We start from the raw sequence: 19654 nt of genomic DNA on the forward strand, positions 1-19654 counted from the left end.
TTTTTATCAGAATCAAAACAGTGAAAAAACGTCGGTTTGGCACTTTTGACTATTTTTCCTGCTACGGCGTTTACCGTACAGGAAAAATATTTTTATAGATATGTAAAGCAGGTGATTTCGGACACAGGGATACCTAACATGTATGTGTTTCACAGTATTTAACTACTTTTATAAGTGTTCTAGGAAAAGGGGGGTGATTTGAATTTTTAATACTTTTAAAAAAAAATGTATATTTTTTTTTACTTTTTTTTTTATTTTTGCATTTATTAGACCCCTTAGGGGTCTTGAATCCCAGGGGATCTGATCACTAATGCAATGCATTACAATGCTAATGCATTGCAATGCATTGCAAAAAATTGTCATTTCTTTTGCAGGCTGCATAGACCAGCCTGCAAAAGAAAGTGAATGCAGACCGGCTAGGAGCCTTTACAAGGCTCCTGGCTGTCATGGAAATGTGACGTCAGCCCTGGAGCTTGCTCCAGGCGCAGGCGATCACTGGCAAAATGGCGGTGCCCATGCGCCGCCGGGAAAATGGCAACTCTGGCGCCTTTGAATGTGGAGCCGGAGGAGTTAATGCCTCCGATCGGTCCGGGGACCGATCGGAGACATTAGCGCCGGTTGTCTACTGTGTAAAGCAGTAGACACCCGGCGGCTATGGCGGCTGCTCAGCTCCCGGGTGGTCATCATAGTTACACACCTGGCATGCGGCGTACTATTACGGCAGATGTCGGGAAAGGGTTAAAACTAAACTTATTAAAAATTATCCAAGAAGAAAAAGAACATGGACCGCACATCCCAATCTTATACATTGATCTTGTGCTTCTCAGCGAATTCTACAATACTGAAAATGGGGTTCTTAGTATATATCAGGGGTCTTCGAACTGCGGCCCGCCAAGCACTTCTGTCTGGCCCCGCCAACAACGCCGGCAGGCGTGCATTTATAATGAAGCTCCTGGGGAGCTCAGGCCAGGCCATGGAGCACACTTCACTTTAGCTATTGGAGGGCACCGCTCCCGATGTCTGTGCGATCTGCTCTGCCTCCGGCCCACTGTTTAAAAAGTTTGAGGACCCCTGGTATACATATTGATCAAGGTATATAAGCCCACAAGCCACTTCAAGGTGACCTCTTTCTAGTGGGTCGCTACACGACAGGATGCGGCATTGAACAGCGACTGCCACCACTGCAATGCAGCGCTCACAACACGCCTGCTGCCAGACTAAGCCCCCAGGCTCTGGGTCACATTACCCCATAAGCACTGCACCACAGCTGTGGATGCCCTGTCCATTTCATGGAGGTTCAGGCTGGTCTACATATTCCAGAAAAAACTAATAAATATAATGGTAGGTGTACCTATTCTCAAAAATAGACAATAACTAACAAAATAGTACACTAAAATATAACTTTTATTAGTCACAATTAAAAGTCAGAAAAAAGGCTGAAGTAGCCACTAACAGCCTATGATTAACAGGGCTAAAGGATGACTAATCAACTCATGTGTGCAGGATGGATGGATGTCATTAATTGTGTAAATAGCTCAGGCGGGGTATAAATCGTCAATTGTGTACCCATTCAACAACCAGCCCATACTGTAATTAACCAAATCAGTACACATACCCCACTCCACTATCGTGTCCAATAATGAACGAGCTTTTTGGGAAAAGGCATCACCATAGAGTTAACAGGAAAAAAAAGAGGCCTTCAAAGAAAAGAACACGGTCCCTACAGTCAAACATGGCGGAGGTTCCCTGATGTTTTGGAGCTGCTTTGCTGCCTCTGGCACTGGACTGCTTGACCGTGTGCATGGCATTATGAAGTCTGAAGACTACCAACAACCGGCTGCAAGTGTGATTTAGTTATTGCCACCACCTGTTAGGTGCCTCAGGTCAGTAACAGGTGCTGTTAATTACACAAATTAGAGAAGCATCACATGATTTTTCAAACAGTGCCAATACTTTTGTCCACCCCCTTTTTTATGTTTGGTGTGGAATTCTATCCAATTTGGCTTTTTGACAATTCTTTTGGGGGGTTTCCATTGAAGACAAATTAAATGAAGATAATAATACCAAAGAATTTGTGATTGCAATCATTTTCTGGAAGAAAATGAGTATTATCTGACAGAATTGCAGGGGTGCCAATACTTTTGGCCAACACCGTATATGGGAAAAGTCATATCATTAGTGCCGAGAATTGAACAATTTAAGCACTTTATCACAAGGCTCCCCCATATGGTAGTTTTTATCAGACCTTAAAGGACTTTTAACTCCTTCAACCAAACAGGTACTATGTAGCATTTCTGTCACTTCATTTAAACATAAAAGCAATCTTTCGAATACACAAGATGCAAATCCTTGTCAAAGATGTGGTATTGTCATAATTAGAGATGAGTGAACAGTGAAATATTCGATATTCGTTTCGAATAGCCCCTCAGTATTCGACTATTCGAACGAATATCAAACCTCATTATAGTCTATGGGGAAAAATGCTTTGTTGCAGGGGAAGCCACACTTTGACTCAGGAGAGTCACCAAGTCCACTATGACACCCCAGGAACTGATGCCAACACCCTGGAATGCAACTGGGACAGCAGGGGAAGCATGCCTGGGGGCATCTAACATGCCCAAGTACCTGTATTACGCCACTCTCGTCGGGATCCCTGTCAGCTTGTGATATGTGGGAGCTGACTTTTTCCCATAGGAATGCATTGACCAGCGTTGATTGGCCTCATGCCATACAGAGTACAGCATTCGGCCAATCAACGCTGGTTCTGATGGAGGAGGCGGAGTCTAAGACCGGTCCCCAGCAGTCTCCATTCTGGTCCGATCTCCGATGTAGCAGTGTTGAGTGCACAGCACTGCTACACCGGAGATGTAGCAGAGGTGAGTGTGCGCTGAGCTCTGCTACATCCAGAGATGTAGTAGAGCTGAGTGTGCGCTGAGCTCTAATACATCCAGAGATGTAGCAGGGCTGAGTGTGCGCTGAGCTCTAATACATCCAGAGATGTAGCAGAGCTGAGTGTGCGCTGAGCTCTAATACATCCAGAGATGTAGCAGAGGTGAGTGTGCGCTGAGCTCTGCTACATCCAGAGATGTAGCAGAGCTGAGTGTGTGCTGAGCTCTAATACATCCACAGATGTAGCAAAGCTGAGTGTGTGCTGAGCTCTGCTACATCCAGAGATGTAGCAGAGCTGAGTGTGCGCTGAGCTCTAATACATCAAGAGATGTAGCATTGTTGAGTGTGCGCTGAGCTCTAATACATCCAGAGATGTAGCAGAGCTGAGTGTGTGCTGAGCTCTAATACATCCACAGATGTAGCAAAGCTGAGTGTGTGCTGAGCTCTGCTACATCCAGAGATGTAGCAGAGCTGAGTGTGCGCTGGGCTCTAATACATCCAGAGATGTAGCAGAGCTGAGTGTGCACTGAGCTCTAATACATCCAGAGATGTAGCAGGGCTGAGTGTGCGCTGAGCTCTAATACATCCAGAGATGTAGCAGAGCTGAGTGTGCGCTGAGCTCTAATACATCCAGAGATGTAGCAGAGGTGAGTGTGCGCTGAGCTCTGCTACATCCAGAGATGTAGCAGAGCTGAGTGTGTGCTGAGCTCTAATACATCCACAGATGTAGCAAAGCTGAGTGTGTGCTGAGCTCTGCTACATCCAGAGATGTAGCAGAGCTGAGTGTGCGCTGAGCTCTAATACATCAAGAGATGTAGCATTGTTGAGTGTGCGCTGAGCTCTAATACATCCAGAGATGTAGCAGAGCTGAGTGTGTGCTGAGCTCTAATACATCCACAGATGTAGCAAAGCTGAGTGTGTGCTGAGCTCTGCTACATCCAGAGATGTAGCAGAGCTGAGTGTGCGCTGGGCTCTAATACATCCAGAGATGTAGCAGAGCTGAGTGTGCGCTGAGCTCTAATACATCCAGAGATGTAGCAGAGGTGAGTGTGCGCTGAGCTCTGCTACATCCAGAGATGTAGCAGAGCTGAGTATGCACTGAGCTCTGCTACATCCAGAGATGTAGCAGAGCTGAGTGTGTGCTGAGCTCTAATACATCCACAGATGTAGCAAAGCTGAGTGTGTGCTGAGCTCTGCTACATCCAGAGATGTAGCAGAGCTGAGTGTGCGCTGAGCTCTAATACATCCAGAGATGTAGCACAGCTGAGTGTGCACTGAGCTCTGCTACATTCAAAGATCTACATATCTAGTCCAAAGATGTAGCAGAGCTGAGTTTGCGCTGAGCTCTAATACATCCAGAGTTGTAGCAGAGCTGAGTGTGCGCTGAGCTCTGCTACATCCAGAGATGTATTAGAGCTGAGTGTGTGCTGAACTCTACTATCTATCTCTATCTTCTATCTCTATCTTCGGGGGCTCTAACATTCCCACTTAAATAAAGGTAATCCCTAGCTAATCCTGCCAGTACATCTATCCCTGTCTCACAGTCACATAGTTCACAGTCTCATATGACCTGGATATTAAATCCACTATTCGTATAAATTGGAGGTCACCTGATTTCAGCAGTCAATGGGTTTTTTCAATTTTTTTCAATTCCTCCGTTGTCATATTTCCGGTCCCACCTCCTCTGCACAGTTATTGGGGTAAAAAAGCGCCAGGGAAGGTGGGAGGGGATTCAAATTTTTAGTGCGTTTGCCTCGTGGTATTCAATTGTAATCGAATACCTCAAACGGCCTGATATTCGATCAGATATCAATTCGATCGAACGCCGTTCGCTCATCTCTAGTCATAATAGAAAAAAAGATAAAATAACAGAAGTGGGGAACATATACCTGTGCCTTACTGTCCTGTAACAGTTGCCAAACTACACTGAACACATGAGGCATGAGGTAAAATGTTTTGCAAAGATATTAACCTCATCCAAATTAAAGGGGTTGTCCACTTTCAGACCAATATCATACCTCCCAAATTTTGAATAACAGAAAGAGGGACAAAATGTGCGACAAGTTTAGCTCCACCCACTTTTATGTTGACCCCGCCCATTCTCATTCATTTTTCATGTACCCCCACACAGTATAATCCTCCTACAGTCACCCGTACATTATTTGTCCCCACATTATAATGCTCCCCTCCAAATGCCCCACAGTATTAGGTCCCTCTCCTGGTGCCCCAGTTTAAACTGGTGGAAACTAGAGGGGACATGAAACTGGATCAGCCAGAGGGGGACATTAACAGTGAGGGTAGCTGGAGGGGGCAATAAATTAATGGCAGCTGAAGTGGGACATTAAACAGTTGGGGTAGCTGGAGGGTGACATTAAACTGGGGGCAACTAGAGGCAGACAGGTCCCCCTCCAACTACGTCCACGGTTTAATGCCCCCTCCAGTTGTCCCCAGTTTAAGTGCCCCCCTTCATCTATGTCCCCCCCTCCATTTCTCCCCAGCAGGGTCGGACTGGCCCGCCGGGGAACCGGGGAATCCCCCGGTAGGCCCCGAGCCTTGACTGACAGTGCTTATTTCCTCAATGCAGAAGCACTGGTCAGGGGCCCGATCGGGATGTCAGGGACTGGTTCGGGCCCCTGTCCAGTGCATTTGCATTGATAAACTGAGCACTGCTAGTGGCAGGGGCCCGATCGGTAAGCTCGGGGCCCCAGGCTTCTGGCAGCGCTGTAATGAATAAAGAAGCACAGCTGCCGGCAGTTTCCCAGGGCCCCGACACTTACACAGAGGGGCCTCCTGCCAGGGGTATACTTTCCCTATTAATATAGTATACCCCTGGCAGGAGGCCCCTCTGTGTAAGTGTCGGGGTCCTGGGAAACTGCCGGCAGCCGTGCTTCTTTATTCATACATGGGAAGCACACCACGGGCAGCAGCTATCCCTGCAATCTTAGGAAGCGCTCTCTCTGCAAGCCCGGACTTTCCCCCCTCCCCCTCCTCTTCAAGGTGAGTCATTGCTTACATCGGCCCATGTGGGGACAGAGGAGTCTGCTGCTGCTTCACAAATGTGAGTATATTTTTTTATTTTTTTTGGTAAAATGTAATATTTAATATGTATATGTGTACATTTGTTTAACCCTTAAGTCCTATCATGGTGTCTATCATACACCACTACCATACACATATCATTATGATAGACACCATGATAGTACTTAAGGGTTAAAGCATGTGTCTTGTATACTGTGTGAGTACTGTATGTTTGTATACAGGTATGTGTGTGTATATACAGTATGCTATAATAATGTGTGAGTGTATGTATATATGTGAGTATATATACTGTAGTATATATGGTATATGAATGTATATAAATGTGTATATGCTATGCTAATTATATATATATATATATATATATATATATATACAGTATATATATACTAGCTATAACTCGCGACTTCGTCGGCGGCCCCCTGATGCCGGCGCAAACCACCTGCAGCGCAGGCCGTGGGCCCCAACGCCCCTCTATTTGTGGCCAGAGCGGGCCTGCCCCCAGTATCTTGTCCCCCCATCTCTGCCCCAGTATCTTGTCCCCCCCATCTCTGCCCCCAGTATCTTGTCCCCCCCATCTCTGCCCCCAGTATCTTGTCCCCCCCCCATCTCGGCCCCCAGTATGTTGTCCCCCCCATCTCTGCCCCCAGTATGTTGTCCCCCCCCATCTTTGCCCCCAGTATGTTGTCCCCCCCTATCTCTGCCCCAGCTTCATGTCCCTCCCCATCTCTGCCCCCAGTTTCTTCCCCCCATCTCTGCCCCCAGTTTCTTCCCCCCATCTCTGCCCCCAGATTCATGTCCCCCATCTCTTCCCCCAGATTCATGTCCCCCCATCTCTGCCCCCAGATTCATGTCCCCCCCATCTCTTCCCCCAGATTCATGTCCCCCATCTCTGCCCCCAGATTCATGTCCCCCCATCTCTTCCCCCAGATTCATGTCCCCCCATCTCTGCCCCCAGATTCATGTCCCCCATCTCTGCCCCCAGATTCATGTCCCCCCATCTCTTCCCCCAGATTCATGTCCCCCCATCTCTTCCCCCAGTATCTTGTCCCCCCCATCTCTTCCCCCAGTATCTTGTCCCCCCCATCTCTGCCCCCAGTATCTTTTCCACCCATCTCTGCCCCCAGTATCTTGTCCCCCCATCTCTGCCCCCAGTATCTTGTCCCCCCTCATCTCTGCTCCCAGTTTCTTCACCCCCATCTCTTCCCCCAGATTCATGTCCCCCCATCTCTTCCCCCAGATTCATGTCCCCCATCTCTTCCCCCAGTATCTTGTCCCCCCCCATCTCTTCCCCCAGTATCTTGTCCCCCCCATCTCTGCCCCCAGTATCTTTTCCACCCATCTCTGCCCCCAGTATCTTGTCCCCCCATCTCTGCCCCCAGTATCTTGTCCCCCCTCATCTCTGCTCCCAGTTTCTTCACCCCCATCTCTGCCCCCAGCTTCATGCCCCCCTTTTCTGCCCCCAGTTCACTTCATGTGCCCCCAGTGTCTTGCCCCCCCATCTCATGTTCCCCCATCCCTGCCCCCACCCCCTACATCTTCCCCCGTGTAGTAGCTCTCACCTTTGTCTCTCTCCTCTGCTCCTGTGTCTGCTGGCTGCCTGCACTCACTTCTCGTGCTGCTCCCTGTGGCATTTATGTAGCAGAGCAGGCCCGGCGTCATAGCAACCTGACGCCAGAGCTCGCTGTGCTTCATACAGGACACAGACAGCAGCACAAGAAGTGTGTGGAGCGGAGGAGACACAGGAGCAGAGGAGATAGACAAAGGTGAGAGCTACTACACGGGGGACGATGTAGGGGGGGAACTGAAGCTGGGGACCTGGGGACACCGACCTGGGGACACCTCCTCCCCCCTGGGACACCCCCTCCCCCCTCTGCACTGACCTGTATGTGTAGTGTGGGGTGCAGCAGCCTCCTCCACGATGTGTGTAGGCAGCGTGGTATAGCTGCGGCTCCGGGACCCTGTGGGCGGCTTCCATCTCCTTCACTGTGTCCCTGGTGAATCGGCACACCCACATTGAGCCCCCAACCTATGGTGCCACAGTCCTGGCTCTATAGCCCGCCCACAGCCTGCCATACACCAATAGGAGGAGTGTGGACAGAGCAGCGCTGGAAGAATGCCATCTTCTACAGCCGAGCCCGGAGGGGTGTTTGGAGGGTGACGGTGGCGATTTGGGGTGAGTGACCCACATTTAAAGTAGCCTATTGCACTTTCGTGGGAAATATGTAGGTGTGTGTGAAATTTCACCAAAATCCATTCAGCCGTTTGGCTGTGATTGAGTAACAAACATCCGAACATCCAAACTCACAAACATTCACCTTTATAATATTACAAGCTGGTACCCGCGACTTCGTCTGCGGTGATTGTAGCAGTGGGTATATACAGGCGCGGGTAAGGTTTTGTACTGTGTATAAGGTATGGGATATGAAATGTAAGTTTGTATCTTGTTTTTGCTGTAATTCAGAGAATACGTGAGACTTTTGTGTTGCAGTTACTTTGTATTTGAGCTGCTATACGGTGTTCTGAGAAACTTTACATAGTGACTTTGGGACAGAAGTATTTGAAGTTAACCCTTTCCCGTCGATGGCTTTTTTTTATTTTCATTTTTCGTTTTTGACTCCCCTCCTTCTAAACCCCATAACTTTTTTATTTCTCCTCTCCCAGAGTCATATGAGGTCTTAATTTTTCCTGGGACAAATTTTTCTTCATGATGCCACCATTATTTATTCTATATAATGTACTGGGAAGCAGGGAAAAAATTCTGAATGTGGTGGATTTGACGAAAAAATGCATTTCTGCGACTTTCTTACGGCCTTTGGTTTTACAGCGTTCACTGTGCAACCAAAATGACATGTCCCCTGTATTCTGTGTTTCGTTCCGATTCCGGGGATACTAAATTTATATGGTTTTATTTACATTTTGACCCCTTAAAAAAATCCAAAACTGTGTTAAAAATTTTTTTTTTTTGAAAAGTTGGCATATTCCGACAGCCGTAACTTTTTTATACGTCCGTGTACGGGATGTATAGGGCGTCTTTTTTTGCGAGACCGGGTGTACTTTGTAGTTCTACCATTTTCGGGAAATGCTATTGCTTTGATCACTTTTTATTCAAATTTTTATCAGAATCAAAACTGTGAAAAAACGGCGGTTTGGCACTTTTGACCATTTTTCCCGCTACGGCGTTTACCAAACAGGAAAAATATTTGTATAGCTTTGTAGAGCGGGCGATTTTGGACGCGGGGATACCTAACATGTATGTGTTTCACAGTTTTTAACTACTTTTATATGTGTTCTAGGGAAAGGGGGGTGATTTGAATTTTTAATCCTTTTTATTTGTTTTTTATATTTTTTTTTACTTTTTTTTAAACTTTTTTTTTTTTGCATTTATTAGACCTCCTAGGGGTATTGACATGGGTGGGCGGTGTCGCGGATTGTCAGAGTGGTGGGGGTCGGCAAACATGGCTGCTCCGGAGCGTTAAAGAGCGCCTCCTGGAGTATCGTTAAGGTGAGGGGCAAAGTGGTAAAGTATATGTATATGTGATTGTGTGGGGTTAGGGGCTAAGCTGTAGAGGGTAATATGAATTTTGTGGCTTGCTATGGTCCAAAGTGTGTGAGATTGCAAAGATGGTGGTGTGAGTTTGGGTTTTGTGGGGGTCCTGGCACAAACGTATGTGCGCTATTGTGACGAAAAGAAGCCTATTGCGCAATCGGGTGTATTAACTATGTTTGTGGAAACTTTCAGCCAAATCGGTCGAGCGGGTTTTGCGTGATTGACTAAGGGTGAATTCACACTGAGTAAACGCTAGCTTATTCTGAACGTAAAACACGTTCAGAATAAGCGGCGTCTAAAGCAGCTCCATTCATTTCTATGGGAGCGGGGATACGAGCGCTCCCCATAGAAATGAATGGGCTGCTTCTTTCACTCCGTGCAGTCCCATTGAAGTGAATGGGGAGTGCCGGCGTATACGGCAAGCTCTGCTCATGCCGGAGCGTACACGCCGGCACTCCCCATTCACTTCAATGGGACTGCACGGAGTGAAAGAAGCAGCCCATTCATTTCTATGGGGAGCGCTCGTATCCCCGCTCCCATAGAAATGAATGGAGCTGCTTTAGACGCCGCTTATTCTGAACGTGTTTTACGTTCAGAATAAGCTAGCGTTTACTCAGTGTGAATGCACCCTTACAAACATCCGAACATGCAAACATCCAAACACGCAAACCCACAAACATCCAAACTCACAAACATCCAAACTTTCACATTTATAATATTAATAGGATAAATAATAATAATAATAATAATAATAATATATATATATATATATATATATATATATATATATATATGTGTGTGTGTGTGTGTGAGTGAGTATATATGAATGTATATGTATGAGTGTGTAGGTAACTGTTGCAGTTTTTGGAAATCGCAGCACTTATACCTACGGAAACACCTACAGTGTCCCTATAGGTATAATGGAAGCAGAAAGTCCTCAGAGCAAACCTCTGTGGAGTTTCTGCAAAAAGCACTGCAGGAAAACTGATATGTTGCCGCCGGTTTTTTTTTCCTGCAGCGCTTTTTGGCTGTGGGACGCTGTGTTAGGTCTTATCCTTATAGTGTGATGTACAGTATATTGAGATGTTAAAGATGTTGAGAGCTTTCACTTCCCGAGGCACATGCGGTTTTATATACCGCTAGAAAGCCGACAGTGCGCTGAATTCAGTGCAGCTTTCCTGTTCTGTGCCCCCGGTGAACAGCTATCGGTCCCGGTACCGTAGCTCTTCACTGTCAGAAGGGTGTGTCTTACAGTCAGTCAGGAACGTCCTTCTTCCCAGCAGCACCTATTGTGCTGTACTATAAGATCAGGGAGGAACGCCCCCTCCCCTCCTGATAATGCTCGTCCATAGACGTGTACTGGGGGGAGGTAGCGTTCCTCACCGCTCAGCGTCATCACTAGGTGGTAAGCAAAGCCCCCTCACACAGAACAGCGCAATAGACGCTACTGTGAAGAAGAGCGTTACTGATTGACTGTCAGAAACGCCCTTCTGACAGTGAAGAGCTACGGTACCGGCACCGATAGCTCTTCACCCAGGGCACAGAACGGGAAAGCTGCACTGAATTCAGCGCACTGTCGGCTTTCTAGTGGTGTATTAAACCGCATGTGCCCCAAATGGTGAAAGGTCCTCTTTAAGGATTAGGCGCGACAGTGAGACGCAGTGTTTTTCATTGAGCTTTTGTCCCCAGCGCCCCGTTATCTTCCTGCCTGTGTCTGTTCAGTCTCATGGCCTTTATCTGGAAATCCTGTATCTAATTGGTTTCAGTGGTCCCATGAGGTGCAGGACTCCCAGCAAGGAGGCGCTGGCACGAGACTAAATGGACACTGGCGGTGGACAATGGAGCAATGGGGACAGGTGAAGGCGCTTTTTATTTATTTTTTATTTTACATCTCCCGCCAGGCACATGGGTTGATTCAATTCCTGGACAAATCTTTAAAGGATTGATCCATCTTTATAATATTGATGATCTGTCCTTAGGATAGGCCGTCAATATTATATCTGTGATGATACAACAGCCAGGACCTCTACAGATCAGCTCTTCCAGGACAGTGTGGCTACAGGTAATGGAAACATTTCTAGGAGCTGCGCTGTTCACTTTCCATACAGAGTGTAGCAGTAGGTTTAGGTAGTATGTTCTTGCACATTGTATGGCAGGTGAGCAGCCTGGCTCCCGAGATGGTATTAAATTTAGCTGCCCTGTCTCGGTATCGCTGGTCTGCAGGGTCCTGGTGGTGGGCCCCTAGAAACAATTCCACTGGTGGGCCCTAGACACCTCAGTCCGACCCTGGCGAGTACTATTCGAACTCCAGTTTCGAATAGCATGCACCCATAGGAATGAATTGACGTAGCCGGCGTGCCGGCTGCTTCCATTCATTCCTATGGGTGCGTGCTATTCGAAGCGGCCGTTTCTCTAGTTACTAGAGATGAGCGAATAGTAGAATGGAAGCTGGCGGCCGGCGCTTAACCCCTTGCTGTTCAGCCTCTCCCATTCATTCCTATGGGAGCGAGGTATTCAAATCTATGTTTCGAATACTATTCCAATCAACTCTAGTGGTTACGTGTGGAAACCAATGAATCCCATAGACTATAATGGGATCCACTAGGTTTCCACCTGAAAAATGCAGGACATTTGTCAAGCAGGATAGGAGACGGAGTCCCTGACGAACCCATGTCAAATATTCGCCATTCCTAGTTACAGCACTGGCCTCATAGATTACTGTGGGGCCCTGCAGAGAGGGCTTCATGGCCATGCTGGCTGCTTCTCTATTTGTACCAATTTCTATCTTTCTCTGTTCATTTATTGTGTTGAAATTGACAATTATATCACCGTATTTAGGATCCCATATTTTAATGAATATCAATAAAATGTCGTTTTATTTCGCTATTTATAGGTTTACGTTTCTAGTTGAGTCAGTATTCATAAAATAACAGTGGCAGCTATGACGACATCACAAGGCAGCTGACATCACACATTCCGCATGACATCACAATCAGAATGGAGTGTGTAACGTTGTGCACTGACTCCATCTTGGGTCACTTGAGCTTAATAGCTTGAAGAGGACAGTATGACCAGGTAGACCAGGCTGAGGCTTGCGTGGTGCGGCACAGAACTGAACCATTAGCCCCCCAAAATCTTACTGACATTAGGTTCATACAAGCGGTTTTCTCTTCGTTATTCGGGACGCCGGGGGACCTGAACAACAGAGGCCGGATCACTGTTTCTACGGTAACAAACGTACATGGGCAGACCCCATTGACTATAATGGAGTCCACTGGGTGTCTGTCAGGTGACCATGCGGACCCCATTATAGTCTTTGGGGTCTTAAGGCCTGCCAGCGCTGTGTGATTGTGATTAACCACTTCAGTACCGGGCCAATTTGTGGTCCAGGACCAGACACATTTTCGGGATTTTTGTATGTGCGGTTTTGAGGGCTGTAACATTTTTCTCGTACGTCTCATTCAACTAATTTTTGCGTCTTTTTTTGGGGACACCTAGGGCTTTATTTTTATGTTGTTTTTATTTTCAATTGTGTTTTAATTTTTTTTATATCCGGGAAAATATAAACAAAATAGGAGGGAAATTGTGTCTGGTTTTCACTTTATTTTATTTATTTAATAACACAAAGTGTCACTGAAAAACTTTATAAAATAGTTTTTCCTCTCCGTTACAGTAATTTTTATTTTGTATGGTGTTGTCGGGGGTGCGGCTATAACCTTTCATAACGGCGTTTTATTAGCATATTTTTTTATTTATTTATTTTGAATTATTTTATTTTCATTTTTTAAAACTTTTTTATTTTTCAGATTGTGTCCCCATGAGGTCATAAGAGACCTTTGGGGACATCTGATCACTTTTTTTTGTGTGTTAGGGAGGCTGATTTCCCCAATAACTGAGGCTGGTACATTTAGCCTCAGTTGCAGGAGGAATCCCGTTTTTTACAATTACAGAGCTGATCTGGGTCCTGTAGGACCCAGCAGCTCTTGTAAGACACTAAGCCTGGCGGATCACATGACCGCCGGGTTAGAGGCCGGCTGCATCATGGCGGCGCCCATAGCTGTATATACAGCGCTCATTGAGCGCTGTATACAGAGCGATCTAGAAAGCAGGGAAGGGAATAAACCTTCCCTGCCATCTTTCTGGGAGATCCGGCTGAAGTTACAGCCGGCTCCCAGCTTCAGCAGATGCACGATCTCCATCCAGCTGCTGTGTTCTGATTGGACGTATCGGTACATCCTGTCAGAACTAGGCAACCACTTCCCGGACGTTTATAGTATATGGGTGGTCCGGAAGTGGTTAACATAATTAATATCATATCATTATGTATTGTATTAGATTGTAAGCTCTTAAGGGCAGAATGTGTATTGTATTAGATTGTAAGCTCCTAGGAGCAGGATGTCTCTTTCTTTCCTTACAGGGTCAGATCTCCAGAACAAATAAAAATATACAAATATAAAGCAGTATGCAGCAGGACAGTTTGGATCCAGGGAGATATCCGATCGCCACACGTGGGGTCAGGAAGGAATTTTTTGCCCCCCTGAGGTATAACGCTCCGGGGAGTTCGTTTCGCCTTCCTCTGGATCCTTTGGGTCAGATGGCTTTCATCTCAGGACATGGTGGTCAGAATGCAGCGAGCTCCATGGTATCCACCGGCCTGACCTCTCAGTCAGTGACCCATTTATTCTATGTTAAAAGTCCAGTAATGACTTTATTACAATGTTGCTACTCAATAAAAAAAAAGAAAAAAAAAAAAACTATATGGTGTTTTTTGTCTTTTATTTGGATCTGTCTTTACATACTAGCTATGATGAGAGTGTTCGCCGCCGCCACTAAGTAATCCAGAACTAGATTCAGCTGCTGATCCAAGTGTACATGGTGGCAGGATTGGGGACTATGGGAAGGTGCCATATACCAAGAGTACATCACACATAAATCCTGTCCTAAGTGTTATGGGGGTCAGTCTCTGTGATGGGGACAATAACATTGCGCGTCCTCTCTTCTACACACAACATATTACCTCAAAGAAGACTGAAGACTGAAGTAATCAAAAGCCACCGAATATAGTAGACACCAGGGGTCATATCTTGAATCTCAAGTACGTTTGATATAAGTAAAGGGGACTGAGCTTGTAGCAGGGGCGTAACTACCGGGGTAGCAATGGTAGCAACTGCCACAGGACCCGGCCTCCGATAATGATTGGAGGCCCAGGAGAGATGAGGGAGCATAAAAAACACTGTTACTCACTTCTTCTGGCTCCAGAAGGCTTTGGGCCTACTCGTGGCATACTTATACATTGCGATGCAAGCCCCAGCTCAAGTGATGTCTCTTCCATCATTAAAGATGGCTGACATCAGGCAGGAGTGTGCTGGAGCTCAGGAGAGGAAAGTAACAGCGTTTTTTATGTTTGTATCCTCCCCTGGGTTTCTGATTATTATAATCTGGGGTCTGAAAAGACTGTGTACAGGGGCCACTATGGGAGATAATACTGTGTGCAGGGGCCACTATGGGGCATAATACTGTGTACAGGGGTTACTATGGGGCATAATACTGTGTGCAGGGGCCACTATGGGGTATAATACTGTGTACAGGGGTTACTATGGCACATAATACTGTGTGCAGGGGCCACTAAGGGGGATAATACTGTGTACATGGGCCACTATGGGGCATAATATTGTGTACAGGGGCGACTATGGGGCATAATACTGTGTGCAGGGGCCACTATGGGGCATAATACTGTGTACAGGGGTTACTATGGGACATAATACTGTGTACAGGGGTTACTATGGGACATAATACTGTGTACAGGGGTTACTATGGGACATAATACTGTGTGCAGGGGTTACTATGGAGGATAATACTGTGTACAGGGGCCACTATGGGGCATAATACTGTGTACAGGGGTTACTATGGGACATAATACTGTGTACAGGGGTTACTATGGGACATAATACTGTGTACAGGGGTTACTATGGGACATAATACTGTGTGCAGGGGCCACTATGGGACATAATACTGTGTGCAGGGGCCACTATGGGGTATAATACTGTGTACAGGGGTTACTATTAGACATAATACTGTGCACAGGGGTTACTATGGGACATCATACTGTGTGCAGGGGCCTCTATGAGGCATAATACTGTGTACAGGGGCCACTATGGGGCATAATACTGTGTACAGGGGCCACTATGGGGGATAATACTGTGTACAGGGGTTACTATGGGACATAATACTGTGTACAGGGGCCACTATGGGGCATAATACTGTGTACAGGGGCCACTATGGGGCATAATACTGTGTACAGGGGTTACTATGGGATATAATACTGAGTACAGGGGTTACTATGGGGCATAATACTGTGTGCAGGGGCCACGATGGGGCATAATACTGTGTACAGGGGTCACTATGGGATATAATACTGAGTACAGGGGTTACTATGGGGCATAATACTGTGTGCAGGGGTCACTATGGGGCATAATACTGTGTACAGAGGTTACTATGGGACATAATACTTTGTGCAGGGGCCACTATGGGGCATATTACTGTGTGCAGGGGCCACTATAGGGCATAATACTGTGTACAGGGGTTACTATGGGACATAATACTGTGTGCAGGGGCCACTATGGGGCATAATACTGTGTACAGGGGCCACTATGGGATATAATACTGTGTGCAGGGGCCACTATGGGGAATAATACTGTGTACAGGGGCCACTATGGGGCATAATACTGTGTACAGGGGTTACTATGGGACATAATACTGTGTGCAAGGGCCACTATGGGGCATAATACTGTGTACAGGGGCCACTATGGGGCATAATACTGTGTACAGGGGTTACTATGGCACATAATACTGTGTACAGGGGCCACTATGGGGCATAATACTGTGTACAGGGGTTACTATGGGACATAATACTGTGTGCAAGGGCCACTATGGGGCATAATACTGTGTACAGGGGCCACTATGAGGGATAATACTGTGTACAGGGGTTACTATGGGACATAATACTGTGTACAGGGGTTACTTTTAGACATAATACTGTGTACAGGGGCCACTATGGGATATAATACTGAGTACAGGGGTTACTATGGGGCATAATACTGTGTGCAGGGGGTCACTATGGGGCATAATACTGTGTGCAGGGGCCACTATGGGATATAATACTGTGTACAGGGGTTACTATGGGGCATAATACTGTGTACAGGGGCCACTATGGGGGATAATACTGTGTACAGGGGCCACTATGGGGCATAATACTGTGTGCAGGGGCCACTATGGGGCATAATACTGTGTGCAGGGGCCACTATGGGGTATAATACTGTGTACAGGGGTTACTATTAGACATAATACTGTGCACAGGGGTTACTATGGGACATAATACTGTGTGCAGGGGCCAATATGAGGCATAATACTGTGTGCAGGGGCCACTATGGGGCATAATACTGTGTACAGGGGCCACTATGGGGGATAATACGGTGTACAGGGGTTACTATGGGACATAATACTGTGTACAGGGGCCACTATGGGGCATAATACTGTGTACAGGGGCCACTATGGGGCATAATACTGTGTACAGGGGTTACTATGGCACATAATACTGTGTACAGGGGCCACTATGGGGCATAATACTGTGTACAGGGGCCACTTTGGGGCATAATACTGTGTACAGGGGTTACTATGGCACATAATACTGTGTGCAGGGGCCACTATGGGGCATAATACTGTGTACAGGGGCCACTATGGGGGATAATACTGTGTACAGGGGTTACTATGGGACATAATACTGTGTACAGGGGCCACTATGGGGCATAATACTGTGTACAGGGGTTACTATGGCACATAATACTGTGTACAGGGGCCACTATGGGGCATAATACTGTGTACAGGGGTTACTATGGGATATAATACTGAGTACAGGGGTTACTATGGGGCATAATACTGTGTGCAGGGGCCACAATGGGGCATAATACTGTGTACAGGGGCCACTATCCTATTAATATTATAAATGTGAAAGTTTGTGGGTTTGTGAGTTTTGGATGTTCGGATGTTTGTTCCTCAATCACGCAAAACCCGCTCCATCGATTTGGCTGAAATTTTCCACAAACATAGCTAATACACCCGATTGCGCAATAGGCTACTTTTCGTCACAATAGCGCACATACGTTTGTGCCAGGACCCCCACAAAACCCAAACTCACACCACCATCTCTGCAATCTCACACACTTTGGACCATAGCAAGCCCCAAAATTCACATTCCCCTCTACAGCTTAGCCCCTAACCCCACACAATCACATATACATACTGTATACTTTACCACTTTACCCCTCACCTTAACGATACTCCAGGAGGCTCTCTTTAACGCTCCGGAGCAGCCATGTTTGCCGACCCCCACCACTCTGACAATCCGCGACACATCGTCCACCCATGTCAATACCCCTAGGCGGTCTAATACATTCAAAAAAAAAAAAAGTTTAAAAAAAGTAAAAAAATATCAAAAAAAAATTAAAAAGGATTAAAAATTCAGATCACCACCCTTTCCCTAGAACTCATATAAAAGTAGTTAAATACCGTGAAACACATACATGTTAGGTATCCCCACGTCTGAAATCGCCAGCTCTACAAAGCTATACAAATATTTTTCCTGTTCGGTAAACGCTGTAGCGGGAAAAATGGTCAAAAGTGCCAAACCGCCATTTTTTCACTATTTTGATTCTGATAAAAATTTGAATAAAAAGTGATCAAAGCAATAACATTTCCCGAAAATGGTAGAACTACAAAGTACACCCGGCCCCGCAAAAAAAGACACCCTATACATCCCCGTACACGCACGTATAAAAAAGTTATGGCTGTCGGACTATGGCGACTTTTCAAAAAAAAATTTTTTAACACAGTTTTGGATTTTTTTTAAGGGGTCAAAATGTAAATGAAACCATATAAATTTGGTATCCCCGGAATCGTAACGAAACACAGAATACAGGGGACATGTCATTTTGGTTGCACAGTGAACGCCGTAAAACCAAAGCCCGTAAGAAAATCGCAGAAATGCATTTTTTCTTCAAATCCACCCCATTCTGAATTTTTACCCTGCTTCCCAGTACATGATATAGAATAAATAATGGTGGCATCATGAAGAAAAATTTGTCCCAGGAAAAATTAAGACCTCATATGGCTCTGGGAGCGGAGAAATAAAAAAGTTATGGGGTTTGGAAGGAGGGGAGTCAAATCAAAAAATGCCATCGGCGGGAAAGGGTTAACTTAAAATACTTCTGTCCCAAAGTCACTATGTAAAGTTTCTCACAACACCGTATAGCAGCTCAAATACAAATTAACTTCAACACAAAAGTCTCACGTATTCTCTGAATTACAGCAAAAACAAGATACAAACTTACATTTCATATCCCATCCCTTATACACAGTACGAAGACCTTACCCGCGCCTGTATATACCCACTTCTACAATCACCGCAGACGAAGTCGCAGGTACCAGCTAGTGGGATATAATACTGAGTACAGGGGTTACTATGGGGCATAATACTGTGTGCAGGGGTCACTATGGGGCATAATACTGTGTGCAGGGGCCACTATGAGGAATAATACTGTGTACAGGGGCCACTATGGGGCATAATACTGTGTACAGGGCTTACTATGGGACATAATACTGTGTGCAAGGGCCACTATGGGGCATAATACTGTGTACAGGGGCCACTATGGGGCATAATACTGTTTACAGGGGTTACTATGGGACATAATACTGTGTACAGGGGTTACTATGGCACATAATACTGTGTACAGGGGCCACTATGGGGCATAATACTGTTTACAGGGGTTACTATGGGACATAATACTGTGTGCAAGGGCCACTATGGGGCATAATACTGTGTACAGGGGCCACTATGAGGGATAATACTGTGTACAGGGGTTACTATGGGACATAATACTGTGTACAGGGGCCACTATGGGATATAATACTGAGTACAGGGGTTACTATGGGGCATAATACTGTGTGCAGGGGTCACTATGGGGCATAATACTGTGTACAGGGGCCACTATGGGATATAATACTGAGTACAGGGGTTACTATGGGGCATAATACTGTGTACAGGGGTTACTATGGGACATAATACTTTGTGCAGGGTCCACTATGGGGCATATTACTGTGTGCAGGGGCCACTATGGGGCATAA

Source organism: Leptodactylus fuscus, chromosome 10 (genome assembly GCF_031893055.1).
Source record: "Leptodactylus fuscus isolate aLepFus1 chromosome 10, aLepFus1.hap2, whole genome shotgun sequence".
NCBI classification, from domain to species: domain Eukaryota; kingdom Metazoa; phylum Chordata; class Amphibia; order Anura; family Leptodactylidae; genus Leptodactylus; species Leptodactylus fuscus.